The 21,564-nt window shown below is 42.5% G+C and overlaps 1 protein-coding gene across 6 annotated transcripts in view; it reads left to right on the top strand.

The window, feature by feature from the left end:
* Positions 1 to 21,564, top strand: part of RIN2 (Ras and Rab interactor 2) — a 250,681-nt gene that overhangs the window by 40,281 nt on the left and 188,836 nt on the right. For all 6 annotated transcript variants that reach the window (XM_033185474.1, XM_033185472.1, XM_033185473.1 and 3 more), the window contains exon 2: positions 2,184 to 2,309. The gene's annotated coding sequence lies outside the window, so the exon portion shown is untranslated. The remainder of the gene's footprint in view (positions 1 to 2,183; positions 2,310 to 21,564) is intronic.

Here is a 21,564-nt window from a genome sequence, read left to right as displayed (position 1 = left end):
CCGCCTCCCGGGTTCACGCCATTCTCCTGCCTCAGCCTCCCGAGTAGCTGGGACTACAGGCGCCGCCACGTCGCCCGGCTAGTTTTTTGTAGTTTTTAGTAGAGACGGGGTTTCACCGTGTTAGCCAGGATGGTCTCGATCTCCTGACCTCGTGATCCACCCGTCTCGGCCTCCCAAAGTGCTGGGATTACAGGCTTGAGCCACCGCGCCCGGCCTCTTGTTCTTATATAATTTACAATTGTGCTTGGTTTTATAACTATGTAAAAACAAGAACATAAGCCATTTACACCTAGTTACTTTATTTGTACGTACTTATTTTATACCATAATATAAACCATGCAACAGAAGAACCCCTAGCATTTTTGTCCCTTGAAAGGATAACCTTACTTTACTCACTGGCTCCCTTTACTCTGTGTGATTTGTGAAGCTCGCCCTGAATACCAAGTGGGACAGTAAATTGAATCCAAGGCCTATCTATTAGCAAATATTAGAAGACATTGTGAAGTGATGTTAACGTCGCTTAATGTTTATTGGGATGATTTTGAGTAGTCCTATCTGTGTGGGAAGCAGGGGTTCAGAGGAAAATCTGGATTAAGAAGGAAAGTGGGATTTAAATGATTCCTGAAAAATGGTGATGATGATGATCACTAACATTGACAGTGGTGGCAGCTCACATTGTTTGAGCATTTACTAAATAACCTGCAATGGACCAATGCTTTCTATGGATTATTCTACTTAATCTTTAGAGCAATGCTTTGAAGTATAATAAATGCTATTACAATTACCCTATTTTTTATATAAGAACCCAGGTTAAGTAATTTGCCTGAGCAACTCATCTGGGACTGAAGCCCAAGTATGTTGCATCCCAGCCCAAGAGCTGAATCTTCTCAAGGAAGAGGAGAGGGACAGGGAGGATATTCCAAGCCAGAAAGCAAACATGGACCCAGGCGTGAAGGAAGGGATGTATGTGCATCTGTGTGAGAGTTCCGGGAGAGGAGGTGGCAGGGAAGTCAGAGGCCAGTTATAGAGCCTGACAGAGGAGCCAAGACTATGAAGTATTGGGAAAGCAATGGGAAAAAAAGAATGAGATAACCTTCTTATACTGATGTTGGGAGTTAGATAGGACATCCTGAGGATGGAATAAGCAGGAGAATAGAGCACATGAGAAACATATATTTAGAAAAGAAACACATACACGTGTGTGCGTGTGCACGCATGTGTGTTTGTGTGTGTGTAATTGGATATTGGAATGCACAGAAGCAATCTGGAAAGACATAATTTAAATTATAAAAATGCCCACTTCTGCCCAGGATGTAGGAGGTAATGGTGATGGTCAAAGGGAACTTGAGATTTGATCTAATATTTGCATTTTCAAGCAAGGTGACTGCATTCATGCATGTACTTAGGTAATTTTGAAAAGGCTAGGATACTGATTCAAACAGTTAAAAATGAAATATAGGATAATATGGGATTTTTTTTTGAGATGGACTCTCACTCTGTCACTCAGGCTGAAGTGCAGTAGCATAATCTCTGCTACTGCAACTTCAGCCTCCTGGGCTCAAGCGATCCTCCCACCTCAGCCTCCCGAGTAGGTGGGACCACAGGTGTGTGTCACTATGCCTGGCTAATTTTTTGTAGTTTTGGTAGAGACAAGATTTCACCATGTTGCCCAGGCTGGTCTCAAACTCCTGAGCCCAAGCGTTCCACCCGCGTCCACTTTCCAAAGTGCTGGGATTATAGATGCCAGTCACTGCACCTGGCAATATAGGAATTTCTTATTCTGATTAGTCCCATCTCCAGAATCCTAGACTGGAAGATTTTGGGATCCTTTTTGTAGGAAGCGATGTGATGCAAAGGATAAGGGAAAGAAATGAAATGTCGCTTAACTGGTGGGGAAGACAAGATGCTTGTTGATTAGTTCCATTCATGAAAGACCATGGAGAGTTTTTTAAATCTGAGCATTGGCACAGGAATTTACAGGGCATTCTGGAAAAGAAATCTCCCTCCTCGGTTTCTTGGTCCAAAGGTGGAGGACCAGGAATGGGAAGGAAAGGACATCACTGTGTTCTCATTTAGCAATGTCTCCTCCTAGAGCCAGGCTAGGAAGCAAGTCCTCTGGGTGGTTGTTCATTGTGTTGTTAATATACATACAAAACTCTGAATGGTCAATTTTTGTGTTGTAGATGGAGACAAGAGATCTGGACTTCTGAACTTCTACCAGTAAAGATAAAATGTGCAAGCCCTTCAGAACACTGGGGAGGTCAGGCTGAACTACAGTGGGAGAGGAGAGGAGATGCTGGCGTGAAGGGGTACGTAGTGGTGAGACCATAAACCCAGTGTGCACTACCCCAGCGTTTCCTTCATTTCCAAGCTCATCAGTGTGATTGGGAATATCGTGTGCTATAGTTGTGGTATGTGGCTGTGGAAGGGACTTTGCTCTGACAGAGCAATAGGGAGGATGTTTTCCAGCTGTCTGAGGGATTCTGTCCATGATACACTGGCAGCAGGGCCACATCAAGATCAGGACAAGTTAGAAGCCCATGAGCATAAAGGGAAACCATTCACATTTTCAGAGCACTCATCATGGGCCAGGCACAGCTTTAAGCACTTTAATGGGTTAGTTCATTCAATTATCACAATACCACCATGAGGTGGGCACTGCTGTTGCCCCATCTGGGGGATGACACCACCTCCGAGTACAAAGAACCTGGCAATAACTGAAAGAGGATGTGACAGTAATGATTCTACTTCTCTTCAGTTCCCACCACTTTGCTTCCTCTTCTCTACTTTTCGTAGATTTTTTTCATAGAATTATAAATCTTCACACTGAAAGGAAATTGCATCGACGGGATATCAGTATAGGCCACTATGGCAGGTCATATTTTTCAACGTAGGTCACAGTGGTGGCTCCTCCAAAACCTTGCTACTCCTCCATCAAGTGGAGAGGTCTATTTTCCCTCTCCTTGAATCTGAGCAGGACACAGTGACTGCCTTGACATAAAGAATGTGGCAAAGTGATGCCAAGTGACAGCAAAGTCTTGATTAGCAAAGGGACGGGGTTTCCACCTGGCTCTCTAAACCTCTTAGGATACATGTCCTTGAGACCCAGTCACCATGTTTCTGGGAAGCCAGGCCCTGCAGAGAGGCTACATGTCAGTGCTCCAGTTGACAGCCCCATGACATGGAACTTAGAAGGCTGGCTCCAGCCCCCAGCCTTTGAGCTGCCCCCACTGATGCTGAATGGAGCAGAAATAAGCTGTCCCTGCTGAACTGTCCCTGCTGAGCCCTGCCCCTATAACAGATTCATGAGCAAAATTAACACTGTTGTTTTCAGCTATCTCATTTAAACCCACAGCAACACTGTTTAAGTGTAAGATATCATTACACTTGTTTACAAGTAAGAAAACAGAATTTGAGTGAGATAAACTGACTTACCCAAGGCCACAGAACTATTGAATGTGTTGCTGGAGTTTAAACCCAGGGCTACCTGATTTCAAGCTTGTGAGGTTCACCACTGCTCTAACTACACATTCTTTCTGGGCTGGGATCTGGGCCTTAGCTGCCCTGTAGACACAACTGCTCTCAGAGAAAGCAAACCCTTGCAGAGTAAGAGGAACAAGAGAGAAAAATGTTAGAGAACTATCTCTGCACAATATGTTGCTGTTCTATTTCTTAATTTGGACCCTGGATGGATGCCTCCTGTTCTGACTTAAATGTAGAGTTCTCTCAGGAAGCTGTCTACCTTCCCTCCATGAATTTAAATCCTTTGGTATTTACTCATATTACACAATATTCTTTTCCCTATCATGTAAAATAATCATTATGTGATTCATGTTTTTTTTAAATTTTATTTTATTATTATTATTATTTTTTGAGATGGAGTCTCACTCTGTCGCCCAGGCTGGAGTGCAGTGACGCAATCTCAGCTCACTGCAGGCTCTGCCTCCCGGGTTCATGCCATTCTCCTGCCTCAGCCTCCCAAGTAGCTGGGACTACAGGCTCCTGCCACCATGCCTGGCTAATTTTTTGTATTTTTAGTAGAGACAGGGTTTCACCGTGGTAGCCAGGATGGTCTTGATCTCCTGAACTTGTGATCTACCTGCCTCAGCCTCCCAAAGTGCTGGGATTACAGGCGTGAGCCACCATGTCTGGCATCATTATGTGATTCTGTGATCAATGTCTCTATCCCTTGTTTTATTTTGGGAAGGCCTGGGATTGGTCTGTCTTTCCTATTCCTCACCTCTTTTCTTCTAGCAAAGACCCTTACCTGAGCAGACAGCTAATAAATGCATGTTAAATAAACACCAAAGAGCATTAGATGTGAATTTTCTTGAGAATAATGATGACAGAGTAAAGAAGTGCATAGTTCCAGGTATAAATACTGAAGTCTTATCATGATGCTGTAGGTTTGTCTTTTGAGGCCAAAGATTTATTTCTCACTTCCTCTGTCCTTCCTGTTAGATAAAACATCCCTGTGCTTGACTTTCATAAATAAATTACTTCAGTAAAATGCAATTGTAAACTAAACAATAACAGGAACTGCCACAGGACTCTGAGATACAATATTTCACTAGGTTATTATCCAAGCAAAAAATATTTTCAAGAGGGGAAAAGCCAATATACAACATTGGAGAACTGATGACCACAGCATCTGCTGTCATATTTAATAATCACAACAGCCCTATACAGGTGGGATTGTTATTATTGTCATTTTACAGATGGGGAAACTGAGTCTTACGAGGTTGTCACTTGCCCTACATCACCCAGTTAGGCAACATCAAAGGTGGAATTTGGAGCAGGCCGTGTGACTTCACAGGGCCCTGTCCCGAGCACCCCATGCTTAGGTGACTTACATGCTTGGCAGAAATAGCTGCCTCTACCATGTATGGCCAGGCCAGGTATGGTGGCTCATGTCTGTAATCTCAGCCCTTTGGGAGGCTGAGGCAGGAGGATTGCTTGAGGACAGGAGTTCAAGATCAGCTTGGGCACTATCTCTACAAAAGTTTCTTTAACAACAACAAAAAAGGGTATAGCCAGAGCTCCTGGGGCTTGGCCTCCCTCCCTTGCCCTTGCCACAGTGTGACTGAAGGTCTGGAGTGAGGCTGTGTTATAGAAGGGCAGGCTGGAGGGATGACATCACTGAAGGAGAATTCCTTGGCAAGCAGTCAGTCCGTCAGCCACCTTTGGGTAGTCCCCACTTTTACCTGGGTTGCTAGGGATGGTTAGTTTTTAATACCAACTGAGTGACCCATCCCCTTCTCCACCTTGACTGAGTCCTGAAGTCCCCCTCAAAAGCTAGGTTTTCGTGCCCTATTTCATGGTACCCCAAGGAGTGCTCTGGCACCATCTAAAGTGAGCCCTGGTCCTCTGCACATCTAAATGAAGTCTTCCAGACCCTGCTGAGCCCTGTTGCAAACAATGTATCCTCTCTTGGACACAGTCCTTTGAAAATGCCTCCCATACCTTAGACCTATACTCCAAGGAGCACAACCTAACCAGCCTCTCCCCCTAGACCCCTTTTTTATCTTCTCTTGTTCCCAGGCTTCTCCTGCCCTAAGTGCGATAGAACTTCATTAACTAAATACAATTAACAGAGAATGCTTTATTGTTCCTTTTGTTCTACCTGCTCACTGATTAGCCAGCACTGCCATCAGCAGGCTGAGAATTTTAAAGTGGCTTAATGAAGATGAAATGTACTCCTTTTCTCTTCATTCTCTTTTACCTCTTTATTTTCCTCAATTCTACCCTGTTCTTTTAACCCTAGCAGATGCAGCTTAGAAGCCTGATAGTAATAAGGATAAGCAAGTCTTGCTGGAAAATAACTAGAATTTATTGAAAGCTTGTTGTGTGCAAAAAGAACAAAGCTGGAGGCATCACACTACCTGAGTTCAAACTATACTACAAGTCTACAGTAACCAAAACAGCATGACACTGGTACAAAAACAGGCACATAGACCAAAGGAACAGAATAGAGATCTCAGAAATAAGACCACACATCTGCAAACATCTGATTTTTGACAAACCTGACAAAAACAAGCAATGGGGAAAGGATTCCCTATTTAATAAACGGTACTGGGAAAACTGGCTGGCCATATGCAGAAAATTGAAACTGGACCCCTTCCTTATACCTTACACAAAAATCAACTCAAGATGGATTAAAGACTTAAATGTAAAACCCAAAACTAAAAATCAGATCTTTGTTCTTTTTGCTTAAGATTGTCTTACCTATACAGACTCTTTTTTGGTTCCATGTGAATTTTAAAGTAGTTTTTTTGAATTCTGTGAAGAATGGCAATGGTAGTTTAATGGGAATAGCATTGAATCTGTAAATTGCTTTGGGCAGTATGGCCATTTTCATGATATTGATTCTTCCTGTCCTTGAGCATGGGATGTTTTTCCATTTGTTTGTGTCATCTCTGATTTCCTTGAGCAGTGGTTTGTAGTTCTCCTTGAAGAGATCCTTCACTTCTCTTGTTAGCTGTATTCCTAGGTATTTTATTCTCTTTATAGCAATTGTGAATGGGAGTTCATTCATGGTTTGGTTCTCTGCTTGTCTATTGTTGGTGTATAGGAATGTTTGTGATTTTCACACGTTAATTTTGTATCCTGAGACTTTGTTGAAGTTGCTTATCAGCTCAAGAAGTTTTTGGGCTGAGACAATATGGTTTTCTAGATACAGCATCATGTCATCTTCAAACAAAGGCAGTTTGACTTCCTCTCTTCCTATTTGATTCCGTTTATATCTTTCTCTGGCCTGATTACCCTGACCAGAACTTCCAATACTATGTTGAACAGGAGTGGTGAGAGAAGGCATCTTTTTCTTATGCCAGTTTTCAAGGGGAATGCTTCCAGCTTTTGTCTGTTCATTATGATATTAACTGTAGGTTTGTCATAAATGGCTGTTATTATTTTGAAGTATGTTGCATCAGTGCCTAGTTTATTGAGAGTTTTTAACATAAAGGGATGTGGAGTTTTATTGGAGGCCTTTTCCACATCCATTGAGATAATCATGTGGTTTTTATCTTTAGTTCTGTTTATATGATGAATTACATTTACTGATTTGCATATGTCAAACCAGCCTTGCATCCCGGGGTTGAAGCTGACTTAATCATAGTGAATAAGCTTTTTGATGTGCTGCTGGATTTGGTTTGCCAGTATTTTATTGAGCATTTTTGTATCAATGTTCATCAGGGATATTGGCCTGAAGTTTTATTTTTTTGTTGTATCTCTGCCAGGTTTTGGTATCAGGATGATGCTGGCCTTATAAAATGAGTTAGGGAGAAGTCCCTCCTTTTCAATTGTTTGGTATAGTTTCAGAAGAAATGGTACAAGCTCCTCTTTGTACCTCTGGTAGCATTCAGCTGTAAATCCATCTGGGTTTTTTTTGCTTTGTTTTGTTTTGTTGTTGTTTTGCTTTATTTTTGATTGGTAGTCTATGACTGCCTCAAAATTTCAGAACTTGTTATTGGTCTATTCAGGGATTCAGCTTCTTCCTGGTTCAGTCTTGGGAGGGCCTTTGTGTCCAGGAATTTATCCATTTCTGCTAGATTTTCTAGTTTATTTAGGTAGGCACTATTCTTACCCTCATTTTACAGATGAGAAAACTGAAGCACTGAGAAGTAAAGTTACCTGTGTGTCATGGCATCAGGCACATTCAAGTGTTCAGTGAGTGTTAGCTACTTTTTGTTACAATGAGACTTAGCTTTGGTCAAAAATTGGGTTGTGAGTATTTATATGGGCAGGGATGCTCTGAAGCACAATGACGGAGTGGGGAGTGGGATACGAAGGGCAAAGAGGCCATATAGTCTGTGACATGAGCAGGTTACCACTGTGGGCACTGGGCCTCAATCCCACCATTACTGTGACCGACTGTGTAGGATTCATCTTGGAATAGTCCAACTATGGGACTCAGAAGTTAGGATATTCTTGGAAGAAGTTATAGGGACCTTTTTTTTTTTTTTTTTGAGATGAGGTTTCACTCTGTCGCCCATGCTGGAGTGCAGTGGTGCGATCTCGGCTCACTGCAACCTCCACCTCCTGGGTTCAAGAATTCTCCTACCTCCGCCTCCTGAGTAGCTGGGATTATAGGCACGCGCCACCACACCCAGCTAATTTTTGTATTTTTAGTAGAGACAGGGTTTCGCCATGTTGGCCAGGCTGGTCTCAAACTCTTGACCTCAGGTGATCTGCCTGCTTCAGCCTCCAAAAGTGCTGGGATTACAGGCATGAGCCACTGCCCTCTTCCCAAATTATAGGGACTTTTAAAAAAAATTATTATACTTTAAGTTCTGCGGTACATGTGCAGAACGTGCAGGTTTGTTACATAGGTATACACGACCCATGGTGGTTTGCGGCACCCATCAACCCGTCATCTACATTAGGTATTTCTCCTAATGTTATCCCTCCCCCAGCTCCCCAACCCCCAACAGGCCACAGTGTGTGATGCTCCCCTACCCTGTGTCCATGTGTTCTCATAGTTCAACTCCCACTTATGAGTGAGAATATGCGGTGTTTGGTTTTTCCGTCCTTGTGATAGTTTGCTGAGAATGATGGTTTCCATCTTCATCCGTGTCCCTGCAAAGGATATGAACTCACCCTTTTTTATGGCTGCGTAGTGTTCTATGGTGTATATGTGCCACATTTTCTTTATCCATTCTATCATTGATGGGCATTTGGGTTGGTTCCAAGTCTTTGCTATTGTGAACAGTGCTGCAATAGACATGAGTGTGCATGTGTCTTTATAGTAGAATGATGTAAAATCCTTTGGGTATATACCTAGTAATGGGATTGCTGGGTCAAATGGTATTTCTAGTTCTAGTTCCTTGAGGAATTGCCGTACTGTTTTCCACAGTGGGTGAACTAATTTATACTCCCACTAACTGTGTAAAAGCGTTCCTGTTTCTCCACATCCTCTCCAGCATCTGTTGTTTCCTGACATTTTAATGATTGCCATTCTAACTGGTGTGAGATGGACTTTTAAAAAAACAACTGTGAACATCATGATTATATCCTGTACGTTGCCACCCATTTTTCCAGGGAAGGAAAGAGGTGAAACCTACTATACACTATTCCCCCTGGCTTCCTGTACTTCCCCTTTGCTCTGGCATCAGCTCTTACATGTGCAACAAACCATCTCCAAACTCAGTAGGAAAACTGAGCTGGGTGCAGTGACTCACACCTGTAATCCCAGCTCTTTGGGAGGCTGAGGTGGGAGGATTGTCTGAGCACAGAAGTTTGACATCAGCCTGGGCAACATGGTGAAACTGCATTTCTACAAAAGATACAAAAATTAGCCAGGCATGGTAGTGTGCACCTGTAGTCCTGGCTAATAGGGAAGCTAAGGTGGGAGGATCGCTTGAGTCCATGATTGTACCACTGCACTCCAGCCTGGGCAACAGAGTGAGATCCTGTCTCAAAAAAAAAAAAAAAAAAAGACAAGAAATTTATAATAAGCATCTGTTTAGCTCGTGCAAACAGAAGTTAGCTGGGATCTGACTGATCTAGGTTGGGCTCAGCTAGGTGATGCTGCTTCCTGCACAGGTTCAGCTAGGCTTGGCTTCCCACTGATGTCTGGGTTCAGGCCAGCAACACTAAGCACACTCTAAGTCCAGGTTGGTGGGCGGTGGCTACCTGAGGAAAGCTCTCCTTGTGACAACGGCAAAGGTGCATGAGTATAAGTAGAAGCCCAAGAAACCTTGTAAAGCTTGCGCTTGGAAATGGCACACTGACATTTCTGTATTATTCTATTAGCCAAAGCAAGTCACATGGCCAAACCTAAGTCAAGAGGCAGAGAAATACATTCTGCCTTTGCTGGAGGAGTTTCCACTGAAGACCAATAAGGCCATCTACCATGCTTCCTCTGTCTTCTGCCAAATTGGGCAAACATGATGTGAAATTTAAGTCTTTACCATTGCTAGCTTTAGTTATCACTTTCGGCAAAATCCCAAAACCTTAATGATATTCTAAGTTGTTATTAATGGGAGATGAGATGATACTAAAAGCTGCACACTGTAAGGCTCCAGGAATCTCTTTATCTCAGACCCGAGCTGGGAATTGTTACTTTATCTTGTATGATGGCTTTGTTCACCTTAGAATCATGAAGTGTTTGGAGATGGTGAGCTTATTCCTCCATAGTGACAACCTGTTAACACCTCAGCAGCTGCCTCAAATGATTAGACTTGGATTCAGCACACACCAGTTGCCCAAGCTTGTCAGGATGAAATAAGAGTAGCAAGTAGAATGAATAAATTGTCAGTCATATTGATGTGTGTGTTTTCCTAAATTTTAGGAGAAGGTTTTGGATTCTGCAAAAATGTCTTTTCTGTGCTTCTCTCAATACCTTGGCTCTCTCATCTGGCATGGATGCAATTTAGCTGGAAGGAGAAGAGGCAAAGGCTTTTATGTTGGTTGGAATTTGCAGCCATAAATTTACAGTACTTTTTCCAACTTAGCATGGAAAAGACTTGCTGTTTTATGCTTTTTGTGAGTTATAAGTCATAAAACATATGCTAGGGGTGGCATCACTGTTGTGTTCTTGGCCGTCTAAAGAAGGTCTGCGGAAGAAACCTAAGCCTTAAATGATTAAATGTCTTTCCAAACACTCATAAGTTATTTATACTGTGTCCTTGCATTGGCTAAGCAAGCAATCAAATGAACCCAGACCTTGATACTAGTGTCTTACAGTGCATTCTAATTAAACTGTGAATGAAATCATATGCCTTATGCATACCGTTAAGATGCCTGCATGCTTAGTGGCTTGCTTCTGTCTGTATAAATTCACCTGGCAGTCACAGGCCTCCCCTCTCCTCCCTGAGCCCGGTCCCCAGCAGGGCCAGAGAGGCCGCCATGGCCCATTGAGAGTCAGGGGAAGGTGAGTCGGGTGAAGGAAAGCTGAGAAGAGGATCGTCTGTAGACATGGGCTGTGACATGGCCCTGCTTTGACCGTCTAGCTATGCTGTAGGGCCAGGTGGGGCCTGGAGTAGCCTGAGCTTGGGTCTGCCATGAACTCTTTCCACTCCCCCAAGGCCCTGTTTAAGTAATGTCACTTTCTATTTGCACAGCAAAATCAGGGACAGTTTTCTAGAGCACAAGATGCCTCCCCTCCCCCAGCCCAACCGATGATCTACCCTGGTCGGTGGGCCCTTGTTTGTGTCAGAGACAAAACACTCCGCAGGGTTCTGGTTAACTGTGGTCCACAGGCCACTGACAAGTGGAGACAGAGCAGCAGAACCTTCTGGAGCCACGGAGGGCCTGCTGCTCGCTATACAATGCCTACTCAGCTGCTGCTGGCCCCCTGTGGGTGGCAGTGCTAGGGATGTACAGAATCCTGGGACTAGTGCCAGCGACCCTAGGGATACCCTGGGTGATCTGGGCATGCACTGCTATGGTGGCCTTTATGGTCAGGAGACGACATGCAGTGAAAAGAAGGGCAGAGCCAGCCCAAAGGGATGTCATCCAGGGTGTGGTCCAACGAAAGGCCAGAGCCATGATGCAGCCAGCACCCTAGGCCAGTGGGGGGCCTCATGTCACTCATTCCACAGGCCAGTCCTGGATTGCTCTAAACCCTCTGCCTAGGGTTCTGAGTGAAATAAGCAGGTCTTCCCATCAGGAACTAGGTGAGCTTCTGAAAAAAGCACCAAACAGGAAGCCTCCTGAACTTCCCTAAGTGACTGATGCAAAGCATGTCCATATACTTCACAGCTGGGGCAGAAGATCAGGGGAAAACTGTGGATGATCTGAGTGACAGCAGTGGCCATCAGCAACCTGCAGAGCTGCCCAACCAGGAAATTGTCAGACAGAAGCAACACTTGCAGTCAAAGAAGGAAAGGCTGAAGCAGGCCAAGGCAGGAATGAAACAGTCATGAACGTTGGAGTGAAGCGACTGACCTCCCTGGTCCACACCCCGCCCAGCGTCCTACATCTGCTAGAGGGTGGTAGAGACCATGCGGATGACGGGAACTTGGCAGAGGAGGAGAACAGGGCAACAGGATTTGGTGGTCCCCTAGCGTCCCAGCCACAAGTCCCTCTGAAGAGTGTGGATGACGATGGTGACTTAGGTGCATACTCCGAATGTCCTTAGGGGGAGACTGGAGAAGCAGACATGCAATCGTGGGAAGAAATCAAAGGTATAAAGAACTCACAGCACAAGTCCAAAGTCTGATCAGCGAGCAGGCCTCTCTGCAGGGTGCAAGGGCACAGCTGGAGAGGGAGCTCCTGAAGCTGCAGCTGACACTTCCCGTTCTGCCTGATCTCCACCGAGAACACATGATGGGGCCTCATGGGGAGTCCACAGAGGAGACGCCTACTGCCTGGACCTTGACCAGAGACTTCACAAGGCGCACATGTACATGCACTACGTGTCACACCCACAACCACTACAAGAAGGTGGCCCAGGACCTGGCCCAGGAATTGAAGAAAGACACTTCCAGTTTTCAGAGGGAGATCCTCTTCCACGAGAGAACAGCCCAGGAAAGCTAGATGGCCGCTGCAACAACTGAGACAGCACTCCAGGTGCTGCAGAAAGAAAATGACTACAACAGGCAGAAGCCAGCTGACTGCAAGGCCAAGTTGCAGCCTTTCCTGAGTGGCCCTTTGGCTCCTAGGGCTCCACCATCCGCAGCCCACAGGAACCCAGAAGTGCCAAGAGGGGTCAGGTGTGGTGGCTCACTCCTGTAATCCCAGCACTTTGGGAGGCCAAGGCAGGTGGATTTCTTGAGGTCCAGAGTTCAAGACCAGCCTGGCCAGCATGGCAAAACCCCATCTCTTAATAATACGAAAAATATATATATAGCCAGGTGTGGTAGTGCATGCCTATAGTCCCAGCTACTCGGGAGGCTGAGGCATGAGAATCACTTGAACCTGGGAGGCAGAGGTTGCAGTGAGCTGAGATTGTGCCACTGCACTCCACCCTGGGTGACAGAGCAAGACTCCATCTCAGAGAAATGAAAAAAGATGTACCAAGCGGACTATGGACTGCCAGGACCCCAGGAGGGAACTGGGTCACAATGTGGGAGCTTGGGTCTGGAGCACCTACCGATTTGATTCTGTTTTCCCTTTAGCCAGGTTCTGAATGCCCAGAGCCTCGGCAGAACATCAGCCAGTGCTGCTCCCTTTAAAGCACTTTTGATTGCTCTCTCATTAGTTTAGCTACTGTTTATTGATGCTGAAATTGCTCTTGTTGAAGTTTGCTAGTGTTAAGATTGTAAGGTACTGTTCTTCAAATAAAGATTGTTTAATATAAAAAAAACAAACGCACAAGGATAAAGTGGAAAGTACCAGATGTATAAGCCAATTAGTAACTGTCGCTTCTTGGTGGTGGTTTATTTTGGACAAGGATTTAGATACAGTAATTTATTTTGGACAAGGATTTAGATTCCAGGAAGGATGGAGGACGGGTAGGGAAATGGGACAGAGAAGAGAAAGAACGAGTGTTAAAGATCAGATGCTGCCATTTGCCATGGGGGTTCAGTGGTGCTGGGAGCTCTGTGAGTTGCTGGAAACCTCACCTCTGAGTGTTTTTACCCACAGAGTGAGGGAGCTGGGGTGTTTGTCCATAGCTTCCTTCCCTCATTGGTGAGGACTGCTCCAAAAGGCAGTAACTTCCTGGCACTTCTGGCCACCCATGAGTGATTCCGGTATGCTCCTGTCACCAGAGAGACTTCAGGAAGAGACTCACGGGTACCTGCAGTGGGAAACCCTTGGCATGGATGGGAACAGTGGATGTGGAGGGGACAAGGGAGGCACCATTAGCATCCACCACAGGGTGCTCAAGACATTTTGAGGCAAGGAAGGAACAAATTTATAGCTTTTAAAACTGAACACAGAAACTGTATGCCTACGAGGTCTTTGGACGGAATGGGGAAATGAGAACTTTTTGTTCATGGCTGTTTACATTACTTAAATGTGGGCACAGTCATACAACGAACCATTATATAACCACTAAAAAATGAGGGCCATCTCCTATGCTAATATGAAACTCCCTTTGAGTTATAGTTTTGAGTAGAAAAAAGCACAGTACAAATAATACTTACAATATGCTCCCAGTTTTAAAAAAGCTTTATTTGGGTATAATTTACATACCATAAAATTTACCTATTTTAAGTGTACCAGTATAGTGTTTTAGTAAATGTATACAGCTTTCCAGAAATTTTGCATAGGTGGAACTATACCATTTGCAGTCTTTTGTGCCTGACTACTCCCACTCAACATAATGTTATTAAAGTCATCCACGTTTAGCAGGTATCAGTAGCTTGTTCTTTTCTTAACACTGAATAGTATTTCACTGCATGGATTTATAACATTTTGTTTATCCGTTCTACATTTGGACTGTTTTTAGTTTTATTGTTATGTCATGCTACTGTGAACATCCACATACAAGTCTTTATGTAGACACATATTTTCACTTCTCCTGAGTAAATACCTATGAGTGGAATTTCTGGGTGATGTGTTAAGTTTATGTTTATTTCTTGAAGAAACTACCCAACTGTTTTCCAAAGAGACTGTACCATTTTATGTTCCCATCAATTATGTATGATGCTTCCAGTTCTCCGAGTCCTCATTGACAGTTGGTAATATCACTCTTTTCTATTTCAGCCATTCTGATAGATGTGTTGTGGCATCTTATTGTGGTTTTAGCCTTTCCCTACAGACTAATGATGTTAAGCATATTTTCATGTGCTCATTTGCCATTTGCATAGCTTCTTTGATAAAATGCCTGTTCAAATCTTTTGCTTATTTTGTGTTGGGTTGTTTTTCTCCTTCTTGAGTAGTAAGGATCATTGCAATTATTTTCTGTAAGTTCAAAATTATTTCTGAATAAAAAGTTAAAGAGGCAATTCTAGCTCCCATCACACTGCAGCCCCCACCCCACCCCCATCAGAATGGTATACTTGGGAATTGTTTCATACTGTGGACATCCTCACTGAAAGAATCAAAAGGAAGAGCAAGATCAGACTTTAAATCTTTTGTTAAAAATAGTCATTGTCTGGTAACAATACTCCCTGGATTACTTTTTGTCTGTGAATGGGAAGTTGGTGGTTAAAACGTCCAGGTGTTGGGTAAAGAAAGACATGAGAGTACTCATGATGATCTTCCTTTCTTCAGTTACTGCAGAAGTTACTCAGCTTCCTCAGCGCTGTCCCTTTGGGGCTGATCAAGAATCACTTGCTTTGTATCCACCTAAAAGGGCAAGGTCAGATTCTGAGAATGGAGGAATTGAGGGGAGCTATTCATTCACCACCCCTGCATTAAGAACACAGGCACCAGTAACCTCAGCAGTAGACTTCCCCTTTCTAATCCACTCCACAGTGGTCTCCCGCACAGTCAGCCCCATTTGTGGGGGTCGCCACTCTTTCCCTTGCCTCCAGATCACTACTTCTCTCTAGTTCTCGTATAATGAATCATCCGCAAGCCTGCAGCTAATTGACTGAGTTCAAACAAATTAATGGGCTAATCGGCCAATAGCAGATGAAATCAAGAAATATGAGGCGGAAAAGAAGGAAGTTCCCATCCATTTGCCATATTGTGACTTTGGGTCAGTTGGCTTGTACTTCGAGGCGTCTTTTAATTCTTCAAATATTTAGTGAGCATCAACTATTCATTCTTTCTTTCTTTTATGGACACTTAATATGTACCAGATACTACATGAGGCTAGTGGGGCTTGGTAGTGAACAAAAGTGGCAGAGTACTTTCCCCTAAGAGGCTTCCATTTGAGTGGGAGAAATAGATTAGAACAATTGGACAAATAAATACGTAATACGTGTCAGGTTATAATAAGAATTACAAAATGAAGTAAAACACAATAAAAAAGCAGAGACAGATGGGTGCATAAAAATTCTGGAAGGATGTATTCCAAAGGATTAACAAATAGACCCGTAGCTTTTAAAATTTATATCTTCTAAATGTTCTGTAACAAACATGTATTTTTTTAAAATAAAAAGTCACATTAAATATATAAAAAGCACTGGGTTTGAATGTCCCACATGATTAATTGTGTCACCTGTTTTATCATAATTTTGTTACCAAAAACACTGAAAAAATTCAACTGGAAAATAATACATAGTCTTTATTATCTGGGGTGTGGTTTCAATGTATTTTAGGAATTTTGATATCTGGAAATATAAATAAATTATAGAAAACTAGACATGTTTATAAAATGCCTTCCAGATGGGTCATTTGAAATGATGAATAATCTCTTCCAGTCTTGGTAAATAGCAGAATGTGTTAAATAGGTCAGAATAGAAAAATAGTGGCATCACATGCATGAAACAGAGAAGAAAGCATTTGAGCCCAAAATGCTGTTTCTAATGTTGCTTTGTTTTGTTATGTTCTTACTGGCAAATGAAGGGCAAATGTGTGTTTATGAGGTCACACAATAAAATATAAAGTGAAGACTTTAGGCTTTTGGTTATCTTGGCCCAACAAGACTATCAGGCTTGGAAAAATCAGACAAAAATAAATCATGTTAAGTAAGGTCCAACCCAGGCCGCTTGCCTGGGGCTCAGCTCTCTGGGGTGTTTGGACCCATGTTTGGTAGGTGGACAGGAGGTCACGGTGCACACTTGCCCCTTCCTTCCTCTCCTCCCACCCCCCTCCCCAGTGCTTCCACAAGTCTGACTCTGCCTTGTCACTGATTGGCATTGCCTTCCAAAACAAGATGACATGTTTATTTTCTAACATCACTGATTACAACAACAATCACTAACAACAACTGGTGTGGTCATACAACATCCCACCCCAGATGTCCACCTAAAGCGTCCACCTCTCACATGATTAAAGTCATTCAATCTCTGGTCTAAAGTAATTTTATGTTTTGTATTTTGGAGACAGGGTTTTGCCCTTTCACCCAGGCTGGAGTGCCGTGGCACAGTCATACCGCACTGCAGCCTGGAACTCCTGGGCTCAAGCATCCTCCCACCTTAGGCTCACAAGCAGCTGGGTCTACAGGTGCATGCCACCATACCCAGCTAATTTTTTTTTTTTTTTTTTTTGGTAGAGACATGGTCTTGATATATTGCTCAATCTGGTCTTGAACTCCTCGCCTCAAGTGATCCTCCCACTTCAGCCTCCCAAAAAGTCTCAGGATTACAGGTATGAGCCATCATGCCCAGCCCTGGTCTACACTGATTTTATAATTCACTTGGCCATTTCTGGTGCTAGAATAAACCAAATCCTATCCAAATGTTAACTTCATTTTATGTTTTAATAAACTTGGTCATGTAATATTTATCCATTTAAGCATCAACAAAGAAACTCCAATTTGTATCTGTGTGGATTATTAACTGGCTCTGAATTCTGTGACTTTCTGCAGTATTTCCAGCAGGTTTCAAAGTGATCAGTCCTAATAACCTTGAGGTTTGTGTTTTGTTTATTTATTTTTTAATTGCTTGTTGAGTCTAACAACAATGAATCCAACTTGCACTTTCTTATTTTGTGTTCCTAGATAATTCATTATTGAGAAAGCAATTTATGCTAGTTAAGAGAAGGCCTATAATGAGGCAAGAATTCTGTTTACAAAGATAAAGTAATTTAAGCAAAAGCTAAAATTTAAAAGTTTGATAGTAGTCAATAAAAATTAAACAGGGTATACATAGGAATATTTGAAATTAGGCCAAAAACAATACATTGGCTCCCTTTTTCTTATAACAAAAACCAAGTTCACTGAAAGTAATTTATTTCTTTTTATGGAACTACATTTTGCTTTATACAAGTTCACTCTTGCTATGAATAGATTTATTAGGCTTTGTTTTGAAAAGTTGCTTTTCTTTTTCTTCTTTGGACTTTTCAAAAGCAGAAGCTACACTGACATGCTCGGTGTGGTATTTGCTGATGCGTGCGTGTGTGTGGTTTTAATTTTTAGGTTTGTTTCCCCTCAACCTTTTCTTTGAGTTAATGTGAATCACAGCTGTATTTTTCATTCCTGAGCACTGTGATTCATTGCCATTGACTTCCTCCGGAGCCCACTATACCACAGAGTCCTGTGGGAAACTGATTAGTCACTGCTGAGCAAGGTACCTTGCATGCCGTGGTCAGCATCAGCTCAAACAACTGTCTTTGGGCAACGATGAAAGTTGCTGTAGCATCTTCCTTTGGGGAAGTAAGAAAGCTTCCCTTTAGGGGTTCATATGGTTTGTAGCAATCCTTGGATTCATCTTGATAACATACGGGCAAATTTGATGTTGGAAAACATAAACGTCTTATTTGGTTAAGAAGCTTTTGGGGGCCGGGCGTGGTGGCTCAAGCCTGTAATCCCAGCACTTTGGGAGGCCGAGACGGGCGGATCACAAGGTCAGGAGATCGAGACCATCCTGGCTAACACGGTGAAACCCCGTCTCTACTAAAAAATACAAAAAACTAGCCGGGCGAGGTGGCGGGCGCCTGTAGTCCCAGCTACCGGGGAGGCTGAGGCAGGAGAATGGCGTGAACCCGGGGGATGGAGCTTGCAGTGAGCCAGGATCCGGCCACTGCACTCTAGCCCGGGCGACAGAGCGAGACTCCGTCTCAAAAAAAAAAAAAAAAAAAAAAAAGAAGCTTTTGGGTCACACTTCTGCCTACAAGAAACAAACGCTGATCACAGCCCCTTGCCAGTGGCATATACATAATATTTGTGGATAGCTTGAACCTTACTATATTGGTGCAGCTTTGAAAAACTTGGAACAGATTCATTTATCTCAAATATATTTTTATCTAACTTCTTTGAGTCTAATTTTAGAAAATTTCAAACCAAGGGATTTTTCTTTATAAGCTAGACTGACAAAGAATTCCTAAAGTCATGCCTTAACCATAATCAATTATTCTCCCTAAGTTTCCACTTGCAGTTAGCATTGCTGATTAATAGTTTGTGATCACCTGTTCCAAGGGTGTAGATGTGATCCTACCTCCATTTGATATCACCTAACCTGAAGGGGCTTTGGTGTCTATGTCTGCGATAATGAGGACTCTAATTTTCCTGTTCAGAGTATAGGCTCTACAAGTTTAAGGAACTGGAGCAGTTTAAGAGCAGGGACAAATGGTTAACCAGTTAAATAGGCCAAACGAGGTGTCAGAAGATCAAATTCTGGTCTGATCCTTGGGTATCCTTGGGAAACAATTTTTGCCTTGCTAGGCCTCAGGCTTTTTATGTGTCTGTTAGCATGGAGAGCTTGAGGTGGAAATGCAAACAGAAAACAGTGCACCCGGGTAGAAGTTGCACGTGGTTGCCTTGCAATCAGAACTGGGTCACACAAACAAAAAGCCCGATCGAATATTTCCTGAACATATAGGAAGTATAACTCCTTAACCTCTGCATAAAAGAGGATTGCCAGCCATATTCTGTTGAAACAAGAGGACATTGATACAATTCCTGATGCATCTGAATAACTGAAAGAAGATTTAGAAAATTTGTAAATTTCAGGATGAATAAGAGAAAAGTAAATAAAAACTAAAAATAAGACAATATTAAGTTGTTCAAGAGAGGAACATTTATCATAATATACTATGTATTTCAGTGATGAATACAATATTGGCATAATTACAATATAACAATATTGGCGTGATTGTAATATAATCATGTAGAGAAAATGGAGACATAGTCATATAGAGAAGGTGGAGACAAGAAGTGTGCACATTTGCTAGAGCTGGGATGGGAGTAGAGGTGGTAAACGAGAGTTCAATCCTTGCCTTTCATAATAGGGAATCAACAGTCTAAAACTGAAAATTCCAGAAGTTGCAATACATGTGTTATTACTTGGAAGTGAATACCAACTGGGTTGGTCCATTCCGGCTGCTCTAACAAAATACCTTAAACTGAGTAATTTATAAACAATAGAAATGTATTGCTCACAGTTCCGGAGCCCGGAAATCCTAAGTTCACGGTGCTAGCTGACTCAGTCCCTGGGGAAGGCTCACCCTTTGCTTCAAAGATGAAGCCTTTTAGCTGTGTCCTCACTTGGCAGATGGGGCAAACAAGCTCACTCAGGCCTCTTTTATAAGGGCAGTAATCCCATTCATGAGAGCTTCACTCAAGACCTAATCACCTCCTAAAGGCCCTAGCTCTTCATACTGTTGCATTGGGGATTCGGTTTCAATGTATAAATTTGGGGGCGGGGGGCACAAACATTTAGATTATAGCACCAACACAATTAGCTAAAAAGATTGAAAGTGGTTGACTCTAAGGAGAGGGAAGTGGGGAGAAATGCTTTTTATGTGAATAATCTTTATGGATCTATTTGATTTTTTGTATAGTTTTGATGAAACTAAAAACTGAAAAAGTCACAAGAATTTTTTTAAATAAAATCAATGAATCAAAAAGATAGACACTGAAGCCCACTGAGGTTCAATAACTTGTCTAGGGTTCACCACTGACAATGGGGCAAAGCCAAGATTCAACAGCTCTCAGTTCAGCTCTGGAGCCTGAGCACTCCATCACTATTGAATATCGCCTCTCCAAAAAACATTAAATATGTTTGTTCATTCATCATTCATCATTCAGAATCAAAAAATGTGAATTACATAATAGTGAAGTATAGTCATGCATCCCTTAATGATGGGGATACATTCTGAAAAGTGAATCATTTGGCAGTTTTGCCATTGTGCAAATATCGTAGAGTGCACTTACACAAAAATGGTAGAGCCACTACATAGGTAGGCTTTATGGTATAGTCTATTGCTTCTAAGCTATGAACCTCTGCAGCATGTTACTGTACTGAATACCATTAGGCAATTGTAACATAAGAATAAGTACTAAGCATATCTAACATAGAAAATGTACAGTAAAAATATGGTATAAAAGATTTTTTAAAAATAGTACACCTGTATAATGCAGCTCCATTATAATATTATGGGACCACCATTGTATATAAGCCCATCATTAACTGAAATGTCACTGGGCAATGCACAACTGTATTCTGTTGTACTTTTCAGATGAGCAAAAAAGTAAACAATCGTTAATGCTCATGGTTGGCAAGAGTGTGAATTCATGGGTATCCTCGCATCACAAGTTCTTAAAACTGCATATGCCTCGCCCTAGTAACTCATTTTATAGAACTTAATTTAAGAAAATAGCTGGGCATGCCCAGTACTTTGGGAAGCCAAGATGGGCAGATCACGAGGTCAGGAGTTCAAGACCAGCCTGACCAACTGGTGAAACCCTGTCTCTACTAAAAATACAAAAATTAGCCTGGCATAGTGGTGCATGCCTGTAATCCCAGCTACTCAGGAGGCTGAGGCAGGAGAATCTCTTGAACCTGGAAGGCGGAGGTTGTAGTAAGCCGAGATGGCTCCACAGCACTCCAGCCTGGGCGACAGAGTGAGACTCCATCTCAAAAAAAAGAAAAAGAAAAGAAAAAGAAAGTAACTGGGCATAGATTAAAAGATATTTGAAAAAAAGGTTGCAACATTTTTTAAAATATCAAAAACAGCAAAAATTAAAAGTAACTGAAACGTTCATCAGTTGATTAAATGTATTATTGTATGCATTTCACAAGTGTGAAAGGGATGAGCTGGATATATTTGTGTTAACATGAAAAGATGTCCATGTTATATTATCACATGTAAAATACACATCTCAGGACAGTATGTGCAGTATGA

The sequence above is a fragment of the Trachypithecus francoisi genome, unplaced genomic scaffold (assembly GCF_009764315.1).
Source record: "Trachypithecus francoisi isolate TF-2019V2 unplaced genomic scaffold, Tfra_2.0 Lachesis_group21, whole genome shotgun sequence".
NCBI lineage: Eukaryota > Metazoa > Chordata > Mammalia > Primates > Cercopithecidae > Trachypithecus > Trachypithecus francoisi.
The sequence above is the reverse complement of the archived record's forward strand: the minus strand, read 5'-3'. Positions and strand labels throughout refer to the sequence as shown.